The following is a 14,144-nucleotide window of genomic DNA, read 5'->3' as shown; positions in this document are numbered from 1 at the left end:
AAATACGGAGTTGGCGACGGATAAAAATCCGTCGCCTAAGCTGTCGCCATTTGGCGACGGACATTGGCGACGGATATAAATCCGTCGCCATTTGGCGACGGATTTATCCGTCGCCAAATCCGTCTTGGAACGTCGCCAAACGCGTCGCCTGGCGACACGTTTGGCGACGGACCTTTGCCATTTGGCGACGGATTTTTCTGTCGCCAAATGGCGACGGATTGTTTTGTGGCGTCGCTAATGTATTTAGCGACGCCACATTTCCCGACGGATTACGTCCGCCGGGAAATCCGTCGGGAAAGCAATTCCCGACGGATATGGGCTTTTTAGCGACGGAAAAATCCGTCGCTAAAAAGCTCCATTTTAGTAGTGTATTGAGCCGCAACCGGCGCTAGGGAACGGGATTGGTAGCTCCAGAACCCGTATCAAGCCTCAAATCACTAATAATGTTTCGCAATTAATTAAACAGATAACGCCAAACAACAGAAGCAAATAAACAAGTATAATATATAACCAAATATTTACACCAACTGTTCAAAACCTCGCGAGCTTTAGTTACCGTACCCAGTATGAACTGGCCTCGCGGTACTATATACAAAAGTTAGTGTATTAACATATCACAGGCATCTGGTGCCGTGAACAACATATCTCGTGCATAACCTACCAAAAAGTTATAAACAAGACAATAAGTAATATGTACAATCAATATGTACTGCTGCCTAGGCTATGACTCTGTCAACACTGGACCACTACTACAACATTCACAGAAGTCAGGAAACTATACATACACAGCTGACTTCTAGAATTCAAAATTGGCTTCTAGCTAAGTCCACACACTAAGCACCTGAAAGACATCAATAGTGAGGGGTCAGTATTTGGGGAAAATACTGAGTGAGTTTGCATTTTACTATCGGTATTATTATAAAACATAACATCGCATTTCAATAAAATCATAATATAAAATAATACATAATAACAGGTATTTGATCCGTTCGAAACTAATATCCTATCATGCGACACAACTTTCGAATAATCGAATCATACTAATCTAGATAGTCTGACCCGGGAGTGTTCACATTCTACCTCGTCGATCGCGACCTATTTCTTAATCCCAAAGTGGGAGTCCAACTCACTAGATACGGCGACTCCTGACTACACCATAGTCGAGTGCTCACTCGTATCGAATTCATTGTCCAACTTCAAAATTCATATTCATATCATGTCATACATATCAAATCATTTCTCAAATGCAAACACACTAGACTGACTCGATACTGGTGATCACACAGCCTATTGACACGCAATAGGTAGCTAGTTTCTTCGAATCGCATACTAGTTCTTCGTATATATACTTGATAAAAACATATAACATTTAGTCAAATCATATGTAATGCGATGCATATAAACATACCACGTATATATATAAAATATAATATTAAATAACTTTAATATGTAATACTCGAAAGTAAAGTGCAACTCACAGAAACCGCAATCCGATCAATGACATGGTCGATGAAATGATATGCTCTCGCTATCCCACGTCTACTGACCTCTCTGCTCGCTGACACGTCTGATACATAATAATTAACGTTTAATAATTAGACGTGAATCGCGTGTTTTATGTATAATACTTTCATCTCTAGGGTTCAGTTTCATTCTTAATATTATTCGTGAACTCGATATTCCTTTATCGTATTCACGATATATCAAACTCTATTTCTCGTATTCGAAAATCGTATAATATCCTTAACGTTTTCCATTATCGTTAACCTCGTAAAATGTCAAGCTAAACTTTACTTTTTAAATTATCGGGGTCCTTAATCGTTTTTAGGGTTTGATATCCATAAGATCAAAAATCCCAGTCACATAGGGCTAAAAGCCCATTTTGGTCCTCCGGACCTACTGTGCGGGCGCGCACAAGCACTGTGCGTCCGCACAGTGTAGTGTGCGTCCGCACACCAGAGTGCAGCCCCCCGTAAACTCATTTTCCGGGCACCCCGTTGTGTTATCATACGTCAAACATCTATAAGACTTCATTTCCTCCAAAACCCGTATTTTTGTTTTTCCAAAAACGCTTAAATCGAGCTAATAACGTTAAATTCCTAATCATAAACCAAAACAGCCATAAATTCGAATCTTAGCATCAATTCTCGAGATACTACCTTGAAACGAAGCTTAGAACGGATAGAGTTCTCGATTCTGAAGAAATCGCCGCGAAAATCGCTCGATTCGGACGTAGAACGGAGAAACGGCGGCGAAACGACGGTATCACTCGATAGTTTCTCAACTTCTCTGGATCTTTCTTCTTTCCTTCTGATTCAATTTCATTTCCTTATATAATTTGGCTAAAGGTTCATTTTGGTCTTTCTATTCTTTCTTTATTATAGCTTAACTTTTGAACTTTTCTTTCGTATGATTTAGTCCATAGCTAAATCAATTAACACCTTAATTATAACTTATACGTATTATTTATATCCAATAAATAATACGAAACTCGATATTAATGCCTTCCCGTCAAAATCTAAAATTTACTTTTTTGAGTCGTAGTGGCGAAATTACCACTTTTGTCCCTGTATTTTATTTTGGGCTTTTCTTGACATTTTTCCTTTTAATTTCAATTCTAACTTTAGAATTAAAATATAACATTAATTTCCGCATAATTGCTTTCCCGAAACCGACCTACTTAAAATTTATTTACTTTAATTTCTCGGAAAATTTTTCGGATATCGCCACTCTGGCGAGTCAAAAATAGACACGAGACCCAATTAAATAATTAACTATTTTGGGGTATTACACTATGAAACAAATCCAAACGTTTCCCCTTTTTTGGAATTTAAGCCAAACGTTTAGAAACGTTACGAAACAAATCCAAGCGTTTCACCTCATCAGCAATTTTAACCAAAGGTTTTCAAACGTTACGAAACAAATCCAAGCGTTTCCCCTTTTTAGTAATTTAAGCCAAACGTTTACAAACGTTGCAAAAAAATCCAAACGTTTCACCTTTTTAGCGATTTAAGCCAAACGTTTACAAATATTACGAAACAAATCCAAACGTTACAAAACAAATGCAAATGTTTCACCCTTTTAGCGATATAAACCAAACGTTTACAAATGTTACGAAACAAATCCAAACGTTTCACCTTTTTAGCAATTTAAGCAAAACATTTCACCTTTTTAGCGATTTAAGCCAAACATTTACAAACGTTACGAAACAAATCCAAAGGTTTCACCTTTTTAGCGATTTAAGCCAAACGTTACGAAAAAAATCCAAACGTTTCACCTTTTTAGCGATTTAAGCCAAACGCTTACAAATGTTACGAAACTAATCCAAACGTTTATCGTTATGAAACCCTTTTTAGCAATTTAATCCAAACGTTTCACCTTTTTAGCGATATAAAACAAATGATTACAAACGTTACGAAGCAAATCGAAACGTTTCAACTTTTTAGCGATTTAAAACAAACATTTACAAACGTTACGAAATAAATCCAAACGTTTCACCTTTTTAGCAATTTAAGCCAAATTTACAAACGTTACGAAACAAATTGAAACGTTTCACCTTTTTAGCAATTTAAGCCAAACAAATCCAAGCGTTTCACCTTTTTAGCAATTTAAGCCAAATGTTAGGAAACAATTCCAAACGTTTCTCCTTTTTAACAATTTAAGCCAAACGTTTACAAAAGTTACGAAACAAATCAAAACGTTTCACCTTTTTAGCGATATAAGCGAAACATTTACAAACGTTACGAAACAAAACAAGACGTTTCATATTTTTTAGCGATTCAAGCCAAAGGTTTACAAACGTTAAGAAACAAATACAAACGTTTCACCTTTTTAGCGATTTAAGCCAAATATTTATAAACGTTACGAAACAAATCCAAACGTTACAAAACAAAACCAAATGTTTACAAACTTTACAAAACAAATCCAAGCGTTTCACCTTTTTAGCATATTAAGTGAAACGTTTACAAACGCTACGAAACAAATCCAAACATTTCACATTTTTAGCGATTTAAGCCAAACATTTACAAACGTTACGAAACAAAACCAAATGTTTCACCTTTTTAGCAATTTATGCCAAACGTTTACAAACGTTACGAAACAAAAACCAAGCGTTTCCCCTTTTTAGCAATTAAAGCCAAACGTTTACAAAAGTTCAGAAACAAATCTAAGCGTTTCACCTTTTTAGCAATTTAAGCCAAAAGTTTACAAACGTTAGGAAACAAATCCAGAAGTTTAACCTTTTTAGCAATTTAAGCCAAATTTTTAAAACGTTACGAAATAAATCCAAACGTTACAAACATTAAGGAATAAAAACAAACGTTTCACATTTTTAGCAACCTAAGCCAAACATTTACAAACGTTTCCCCTTTTTAGCGATTGAAGCCAAACGTTAAGAAACAAATCCAAACATTTTCCCATTTTAGCGATTTCAGCCAAACGTTTATAAACGTTACAAACAAAACCAAACGTTTACAAACGTTACGAAACAAATTCAAACGTTTACAAACATTACGAAACAAATCCAAACGTTTCCCCATTTTAGCGATTTAAGCTGAACGTTTACAAACTTTACGAAAAAATCAAAATGCTTACAAACATTATAGAACAAAAACAAACTTTTCACATTTTTAGCAATTTAAGCCAAACGTTTACAAACGTTACGAAACAAATCCAAACATTTCACCTTTTTTAGCGATTGAAGCCAAAGAATTACAAACGTTAAGAAACAAATCCAAACGTTTCCCAATTTTTGCGATTTAAGCCAAACGTTTATAAACGTTACCAGACAAAACGAAACGTTTAAAACGTTACGAAACAAATCCAAACGTTTCACCTTTTTAGCGAGCCAAACGTATACAAATGTTGCAAACAAATTCCAGCGTTTCACCTTTTTAGTAATTTAAGTAAAACGTTTAAAAACGTTACGGAACAAATCCAAGCGTTTCATCTTTTAGCAATTTAAGCCAAACGTTTACAAACGTTACGAAACAAATCCAAACGCTTCACCTTTTTAGCGATTTAAGCCTAACGTTTACAAATATTACGAAACAAAACCAAACATTTCACCTTTTCAGCAATTTAAGCCGAACGTTTACAAACGTTACGAAACAAATCCAAATGTTTCCCCATTTGAGTGATTAAAGCTAAACGTTTAAAACGTTACAAAACAAATCCAAGCGTTTCACCTTTTTAGCGATTGAAGCCAAACATTTACAAACATTACGAAACAAATCCAAACATTTCACCTTTTTAGCGATTTAAGCCAAACGTTTCAAAACAAATCCAAACGTTTCACCTTTTTAGCGATATAAGCCAAACGTTTACAAATGTTAGGAAACAAATCCAACATTTCACCTATTTAGCAATTTAAGCCAAACGTTTACAAATGTTACGAAACAAATCCTAGCGTTTCACCTTTTTAGCAATTTAAGCCAAACGATTACAAACATTACGAAACAAATACAAATGTTTCACCTTTTTAGCGATTTAAGCCAAAATGTTACAAACGTTACGAACAAATCCAAACATTTCACCTTTTTTAGCGATTTAAGCCAAACGTTTACAAAAATTACAAAACAAATCCAAACATTTCACCTTTTTAGCGAATTAAGCCAAACGTTTACAAACGTTACGAAACAAATCCAAACGTTTCCCATTTTTAGCGATTTAAGCCAAACGTTTACAAACGTTACGAAGAGAATCCAAATGTTTTGCCTTTTTAGCAATTTAAGACAAACGTTACGAAACAAATCCAAACGTTTCCCCTTTTTAGCGATTTAGGCCAAACGTTTACAAACGTTACGAAACAAGACCAAACGTTTAAAATGTTTCACATTTTGAGCGATTTAAGCCAAACCTTTACAAACGTTACGAAACAAAACCAAGCGTTTCATCTTTTTAGCAATATAAGCCAAACTTTTAAAAACGTTACAAAACAAATCCAAGCGTTTCACCTTTTTAGAAATTTAAGCCAAACGTTTACAAACATTCCGAAACAAATCCAAGCGTTTCACCTTTTTAGTAATTTAAGCCAAACGTTTACAAATGTTACGAAACAAATCCAAACATTTCACCTTTTAGCAATGTAAGCAAAACGTTTACAAACGTTACGAAACAAATCCAAGTGTTTCACCTTTTTAGCAATTTATGCCAAACGTTTACAAACGTTCCAAAACAAATCCAAGTGTTTCACCATACAAAACAAATCCAAGCGTTTCACCTTTTTAGAAATTTAAGCCAAATATTTACAAATGTTACGAAACAAATCCAAGCGTTTCACCTTTTTATCAATTTAGGCCAAACGTTTACAAACGTTTCGAAATAAATCCAAACATTTCGCCTTTTTAGCGTTTTAGCCAAACGTTTATAAACGATATGTGTCACGACCCAAAATATTGAGCCGCAACCGGCGCTAGGGAATGGGAGTGGTAGCTCTGGAACCCGTAGCAAGCCTCAAATCACTAATAATGTTTCGCAATTAATTAAACAGATAACATCAAACAACGGTAGCAAATAAACAAGTATAATATATAACCAAATATTTACACTAACTGTTCAAAACCTCGCGAGCTCTAGTTACCGTACCCAGTACGAACTGGCCTCGCGGTACTATATACAAACGTTAGTGTATTAATATATCACAGACATCTGGTGCCGTGAACAACATATCTCGTGCATAACCTACCAAAAAATTATAAACAAGATAACAAGTAATATGTACAATCAAAATGTACTGCTGCCTAGGCTGTGACTCTGTCAACACTGGACCACTACTACAACATTCATAGAAGTCAGGAAACTATACATACACAGCTGACTTCTGGACTTCAAAATTGGCTTCTAGCTAAGTCCACACACTAAGCACCTGAAAGACATCAAAAGTGAGGGGTCAGTATTTGGGAAAATACTGAGTGAGTTTGCATTTTACTATCGGTATTATTATAAAACATAGCATCGCATTTCAATAAAATCATAATATAAAATAATACGTAATAACAGGTATTTGATTCGTTCGAAACTAATATCCTAGCATGCGACACAACTTTCGAATAATCGAATCATACTGATCCAGATAGTCCGACCCGGGAGTGTTCACATTCTACCTCGTCGATCGCGACCTATCTCTTAATCCCAAAGTGGGCATCCAACTCACTAGATACGGGGACTCCTGACTACACCGTAGCCGAGTGCTCACTCGTATCGAATTCATTGTCCAACTTCAAAATTCATATTCATATCATGTCATACATATCAAATCATTTCTCAAATGCAAACACTCTAGACTTACTCGATACTGGTGATCACACGGCCTATTGACACCCAATAGGTAGCTAGTTTCTTCGGTTCGCATACTAGTTCTTCGTATATACTTGATAAAAACATATAACATTTAGTCAAATCATATGTAATGCGATGCATATAAACATACCAAGTATATATATAAAATATAATATTAAATAACTTTAATATGTAATACTCGAAAGTAAAGTGCAACTCACAGAAACTGTCACGATCCAAATTATTGAGTCGAGACCGGCGCTAGGGTATGGGAGTGGTAGCTCCGAAACCCGTAGCAAGCCAAAAACTAATAGATATTTTTCGCCAATAAAAACATAATATCATATATAAAATGTTTTCAGAAAACTCTTTTAGATAATACAATTATAGATATTAAAATGTTATGTCAAAGTTTACATTTAAAATAATCTGTTTGAAATCAATTCACAAATCTTATACTGACACCTACGGACTACTGCAGCTCTAAATGAATTCATACATTGTGCAAGCCAACCGACTTCTGGCACAAGGAGAATAGTCTATCTGATCCGACTCCAGTCCCCTGAAAAACATCAAAGGTGAGGGGTCAGTATTTGGGAAAATACTTAGTGAGCTTGCAAGTTACTAACGATATTATTAGAAACATAACATCGCATACGATAAAAACTCATATATACAAATCGATACACGATATCAAAATATAACATAATGTAGTATATAATACTCCAAGTATTAAATCCGATTGAAACCCTAATCACGATACTCAATACGATTTATAACTTATATACGATTTATAACGATAAATATCAATTCAATCGATCCATTTGGTAGGTTCCGAGATAATTAAACCGAGTAAAATCTCTACCGTCGCTTAATCCCAAGGTGTGGGTCCCGAGATAGTTCAACCGAGTTAAACCCACTGGATACGGGTCCCGAGATAATTCAACCGAGTTAAACCTCGTAATCCAATTCGATATATATTCCAACTTCGATACGATATGATACGATAAACGATGTTCGATATTCGATATTTGATATAATTCCATATCACGATAACAATCTAGACACGCTAGACTGACATACTCATCGGTGATCACACAGTCCTATTGACGCCCAATAGGTAGCACATTTTCTCGGATCATACACTGGTTTCAAAACTATAATAATTCGATAAACGATTCTATAATCGATAATAATAGCAAACGATAATCGATAAAAGCAATTCGATATGCGATACTTCAAACCATATACTATGCGATGTATAAAATTATAGAATATGAAAATAAATTTTATAAACAATACGCGAAAGTAAAATACAACTAACAGAAACCGCTATTCCTTATATCCGAACGTAAGCTCCAAGAGACTGGCCCGTCAATCTTTGCCGAGCTCCTTGGTTCGTCATACTCGTAGCTCGATAGGCGTCACATCTATCATAGGATTCTATCGTTAAAACGTATACTTAAAGAATCTATTCTAACGATTATTCTAACCACCAAACATGACCAAAAGCGCAAAACATAAGCCGTCGCGTTCTAAACGTATCTTTCTTGATATCTATTACCAAATCTCATTCTTACACCTTGTTAATACCATTAGTGGTGTTCAACTAATCAATTAAGCCTTGATTAATATGCTCATTCCAAAAGCCTAGCTCAAAACGTCAAGTTCCATGTCTATTTCATGCTTTGGGAAGCTATTTTTTGCTCCCGGAGGTCACGATCGAAGTAGGGCACGTCGTGCTATCTTGGCACGTCGTGCCCCTCATTTTTCATGAAGGGAACGTCGTGTCTTCCTTGTGCACCCCTTGTGGTGCACATCGTGACCACGACGTTTTTGACGTCTCTAGACCATTTCCGATGCCCCAAATCATCCAAAACTCATACCAAGTCACACCCAACTTATATAAACACTAAACTTATCATTTTACACCTCAAACGCATCAAGAGCAACTCGATTTTTATCCGAACGATTCAAACGTAACTTTTTCAATACGAACAGCCACTAAATCAGCAAATTTCACCATCAAAACGAAACTCTTACCTTTATTTGAGGCTGAAAAATGATAGAGGATCCTCTCCTCGTTCCGTGGCCGCGAGAATCGCTCAATTCGGACTAGAAACGAAGAAACGGCGGCGGATCGACGATGATCGTCGTAACCCTTCTGTACGCTTCTTTTTCCTTCTGATCATCTTTCTTTTTCCTTCTTTCTTCATTCATGTGGTTTCCTTAATATATCATGGCTAATTAGCCACTTTGATCCTTGTTTTATTCTTTTTTTATTAACTATCCTTTAAACTTTTCTTTTGTTCAATTTAGTCCATAACTAAATCGATTAACTCTTTAATCATAACTTATACGTATTATTTATATCCGACAAATAATACGAATCCCCATATTATTATTTTCCGTTAATAATCTTTCAATTACTATTCTCGATATTTAATTGGCTAATTTGCACTTTGGTCCTTGAACTTTTCAAAAATTGCGATTTAGCCCAAGACGCATCCGCGTCCAAATTTTAAAAGGCCTCTGATTGACCCGAAACTTTTACCACATATACTATAAAACATTTCGCGTACCTTGGCGAAATAATTTCCCTTTTCGTGACTCAACTGGTTAAATTACCACTTTAGTCCCTGAACTCTAGTTTGGGACTTTTCTTGACATTTTTCCTTTTAATTTAAATTCCAACTTTAGAATTGGAATATGATATTAAATTCCGCATAATTACTTTTCCAAGACCGACCTATTAAAGACTTATTTACTTTAAAATCTTGGAAATTATTTCCGATATCGCCACCCTGGCGAATCAGAACTGGACACATGGTCCAATTGGATAATTGAATTTTTTGGTGTATTAAATTATTCCCCCCTTATAAAAATTTGTCCTCGAATTTTCATATTCTTTTCTTACTTTAATCCCCTTTACATCTAGAATTTTTGTTTATAGTAGGGATACCGTGTTCATTCTACGACACTGGTCAGCACATGGAATCGTCATTCCAATTTCTGTACTTCTTGCACTTTGATGTAAGTTATCACTGACAACTTTACTTTTGATTTCTTCTCATTAAACTTTCAGTTCCTTACTGATATCCAATGTAGTTCGTCTTAATGACGTCTTATCATCAAAGATGACGAAACTAGTAGTATTCATATGTACTTACCATTCTATGTCCTTGATTCTTTATTTTCGTTCAATACGTCTAATCCTATCATCGTTCCTTGTTGAGTAATGTGAATACTCAATTAGCTCATGCTTCTCTACTTATGTGGTTTCTTTTGTATTACTGTTGTCATCCGAATGTTATTTCTTGTACTGCTAGGAACTTATCTCATTATCCGCTATCCTCTTTTGTCTCATTATATTTCTTCTCGTATGAAGATTCCTTCGTTATTGTTGCTTATCATGGTTGTCCATGAGGTGGATCTCCATGGTGTATCCTTATAAGGTTTCTGTTTACTCTCCTTGTAAGGCTTACTTGCCTTTCTTCTTGCGTCAATATATATCTTATATGTTTATTGACCTACTTCCTTTTTTTGTAACATGACGCACTATTCTTGAAACTCCTTGTCCCTTCTTACTTCACATCGATCTGTTTCATCAATCTGGTTTTCAACCAGATTGGATTTTTATATTGGTTATTTTAATAAGACAGCGTGTGACCTATGCCAAGTAAGCTTTCTTTACTTATAATCCTTAAATGAGGATCTTAATCCTCTTCCAATTATATACTTACATCAGAATGTCCTCTGATGACGTCGTTACTTACTATATGCTTGATCTTTTTATTCATTATCCTCTCTCATTTTCTCTGTCATCTTCTTGGCATTGATCGTCTTTTGACTTTCAAAAATGCTTTTACCATTTATCATCATAATCCAACTCTTTCTTATCTATTTCTTTCTTCTAATTCTCAATCTCAGTTTGGCTCTTAGCTTCCAAATCATTCATCTTTACTATCACATAGCGTTAAGCTTATTTCTCATTATTATCTACGATCTTGCTATTCCACTTGTTATTCCTACTTTTGTCCATATCGTAGATGTACTCCTTCGTAATTTTTTCTTTGACTTCTTGTCCTTAATCAACCAATAGGGTTAATAGCCTAAATTCTATGATCCTATGGTATTCTTCATGCGTTCCTTATTCATGCTCTTATCGTGTTTCTTGATCATTTTCTATTGCCTTCTTTGCTTTCCTCTTCAGTGCATCTTGTACATCGTGTACTAACTGCTCTTAATATCCACAACATCGATCATTAATAGAGAGTTGTGGCCTTCTTCGTCTGAATTTCCCGATGTAGTATGCTCTCAATCGTATACGTATCGTCTTATCGTATTTGTACTGTTATCATGGCCGTCTGTAAAGCCGATCCTATGCTGATATCATCTTTATCGCGTCTCGCATATCTGATATTTCTTGTTTCAGCACTCTGAACGTCGATCACCAATTAAACAATGGGTCGCAGTCCCTTTTTGCTTGAATTATCGACGTAGTGCGCTCTCGATTACCTATATATTGTACTATTGTACCTTTACTGACATCTTAACTGTCAGTGGATTCGATCCTATATCTCTGTCCTCTTTATCTTTCTTTGTTTCTATGTATCCGCCACTACATAGATTTCCATTTCGCTAATCTCCGTGTCAACTCTTCACATGACTTTTCTCCTTTTCTTTTTCTTCGATCATTCTTATCGAGTTCCTTGCGTCATACGCAGGTTATCCGTACTTTCCTTAACTCTGATTACTTTAACTGATTTCTTATTATCCATAATCTACTTTTGCATCCTTATACTTTATCATGCACGTCATGTACCTTTGGCATTCCTCGACCATACGCAGAAATTCAGTGGAATACAGTCCTACTGGTAGTATTCCTCATGAAAAGGAGCACATTTGCTTCCCAACCTGATTCAAGGCCACTTATGCCTGACCATTGGCTATCTCTGCATCCTCCCTCAGATTGCGATATTTCCGTACACTGGACTAGCAATAGTCACTCCAGTACTCCTCGACATCGGACTCGTCTGATAACTCTTCTTCCCCGAAGCCCTCTCCCTGAGGATCTTCTTCTGGGAATATATCAAACAAGTTTGATCGTGTCTAACACATCTTAATCCTTTAAGGATCATAATCAATCTTCTATATCAATCACATTACTTCTTATTTGATCTAATTCGAATTTTAAGGTTTAGCACTTCACAAGCATCCATTATATTTGTACCTTTCACAGCCTACAATTCCACTTCATAATTGAAACCTTGAGGTGGAATTTCAACTCTCAATCCACCTATTGCAGTACATGTCGTTCACGTCTCAATCTTTCTTATCGTATACTTCAATTATTCATTTTCATCGTATCTTCTAATCTAATTACTTTGATCTTTCCCGATTATCCTTAATAGGAGCTAATGGTAAAAAGAGTTCCCCAAGTCGGGTCACAAACTTAGTTCATATTATTTGACCTATTTACCGCTTTAATTGCTTGTCGAAACTAATCATGGGTTAAACCTTTCATTGACATCTTGATCGACCATACTATTTGTCCTTCTTCCGCTCGATATGTACAAGCATCTTACTTTACTTTTCGTGGAGGATCTAGTGTACCGCTTGATCCGCCAAACTCTTTTAGTCTTAACTTATCAATCGTCCTATTATCGACATACAGTTTCTTATATAAGTTACTTTTACTGCTAACTGATTCATAACAACGTTCGGTTATTACAGCACTCCCGACACCTTTATATTCCCACTTGTCTTGCTAGGTTCCCATTGATCTTCATCTCATTTCTTGCCTTCACTGGCCAAATGGGCTGGGTTGTATTCGCTTTTTTTACTTCAATCTTCTTCTCTTATATCGTAGTTTAATATCTTTGACGTCTCGTCAAAGAGATACTCATTTTCTAGCTTATCACTAATCAGGTGCGCATCACTTTCCAATACATCTGTGATTTCAACTATATTCTAGCTCGTTAACTCACGGCTAAGTTCATATCCTAGAATCATAACTTCTATGTTCTTGCAATTACACGTATTCGATTTTCTCGTGACCTTGATTGTCGCTTGCTCGCGAGCTCTTCACTTCCGTTACAGAGTTCTGGTCTAGGTGTACTTACATAAAAACAAAACTTCTTGAAAACTCTTCAAAACAAAACGAATCATTTTGAAATTTAATTCAAAATTTCATTTAAATCTTAGCAAAACTGTGCACTCGGGTGATGACACCTCTCATCCCCAAAGAGTTACCACATCTCACCTTTTTGTCTGAACATAATGCATATGATGCATGTCCTACTAATGCATGAATTGATGTATGTAGTGATGCAATTCTATCAATGTTGTGGCATTTATCAATGACTATTACGGGTCTAGGCACAATTATGCTTTCAGAATCTTTAAACAAATAACTTTAAAAAGTTATTAACTTTGCATTTTGTAAGTTCTCTAGACCTTTAAACTTTGTATCCGACAAGTTCTTCCACTTCTGTAGCTTCATACCTCTTCTTTATCCGCCTTCTGGCGTTTCAATCGATCATTTTAATAGTATCTGGCCTAAACATGCCAAAACATGAACTGCCTTATAATAGAATCTCGTCTCCTCGAGATTCCTTTTGGATATGCATATCACGTATGCATATCTTATCGAAAATGAAATACGCGCGTGTATCTCATATACGTGTGTCACAACAAACAAACAAGCACTTCACAAATCAATCAATCATACTTATCGCAAAACAACAATGCAACTACTTGGATCAGACAGAACTCAACTCTATAGCTACAGTAGTTCCTAGGTCACTTAACCGGCAAAACTCATATTAGAAGAGGTAACTGGACCAACTGCTCTGATACCACAA

This window comes from Mercurialis annua, linkage group LG4 (genome assembly GCF_937616625.2).
Source record: "Mercurialis annua linkage group LG4, ddMerAnnu1.2, whole genome shotgun sequence".
NCBI classification, from domain to species: domain Eukaryota; kingdom Viridiplantae; phylum Streptophyta; class Magnoliopsida; order Malpighiales; family Euphorbiaceae; genus Mercurialis; species Mercurialis annua.
This window is presented reverse-complemented; position numbering follows the sequence as displayed.